Source organism: Cebus imitator, unplaced genomic scaffold, assembly GCF_001604975.1.
Source record: "Cebus imitator isolate Cc_AM_T3 unplaced genomic scaffold, Cebus_imitator-1.0 Scaffold181, whole genome shotgun sequence".
Taxonomy (NCBI): Eukaryota; Metazoa; Chordata; class Mammalia; order Primates; family Cebidae; genus Cebus; species Cebus imitator.
Window position 1 is genome coordinate 230,010 of NW_016107496.1, and position 1,062 is coordinate 231,071.

The window sequence follows — 1,062 nt, forward strand, 5'->3', positions numbered from 1 at the left end:
AAAAAAAAAAAAAAGAAAAGAAGAAAAGAAAAGAAAGTTTGACCCCTCTCTTACATATAGAATGTATCAAAGGCTGAAATATAAGAGCTAAAGCTGTAAAACTCTTAAAACAGAAGGGTAAATTTTCACAACCTTGGGTTTGGCTATGGATTTTTAGAGATGACAGCAAAGCACAAGCAATAAAAGAAGAAAACAAAATGGACTTTATAAAAAGTAAAAACCCTTGTGCATCAAAGGACATTATCCACAAAGTAAAAAGACAGTTTACAGAATGGGAAAAAATATTTGCAAGTCACATATCTGATAAGGGTCTAGTATCTGGAATATATAAAGAACACTTGAAACTCACCACCACCACCACCAACAAAACAATTTAAAAATGAGCAAAGGACTTAAACAGACATTTCTCCAAAGAAGGTATATGGTATGGTTTGGATTTTTGTTCCTTCCAAATCTTTCTTCCAATGTTGAAATGTGACATCATTCCAATATTAGAGGTTGGGCCCAGTGGGAGGTGTTTGGGTTAGGGTGGGGAAATCTCTCATGAATGGATTGGTGCTGTCCTCGCAGCAGTGAGTTCTCACTCTATGAGTTCCTTTGAGGTCTAGTTTTTTAAAAAGCCTGACACCTCCTCCCTCCCTCTCTCACCATGTGGCATGCCTGCTCCCTTCTGCCTTCCACCAAGAGTAAAAGTTTCCTGAGGCCTCACCAGAATCCGAGCAGATGTTGGTGTCATGCTTGTTCAGTCTGCAGAACTGTGAGCCAAATAAAGCTCTTTTCTTTTTTATTTTATTTTTTGAAACAGGATCTTACTCTGTCACCCAGGCTAGATTGCAATGGCGTGATCATAGCTCTCTGCAGCTTCAGTTTCCCAGGCTCAAGCGATCCTTCTACCTCAGCCTCCCAAGTAGCTGGGACTACATGCCACCTAATTTTTGGTAGCTAACTTTTTATTTTTATTTATAATAGACACAAGGTCTTGCTATGTTGCTCAGGCTGGTCTCGAACTCCTGAGCTCAAATAATATTCCTGCCTCAGCCTCCCAAAGTGCTAGCATTACAG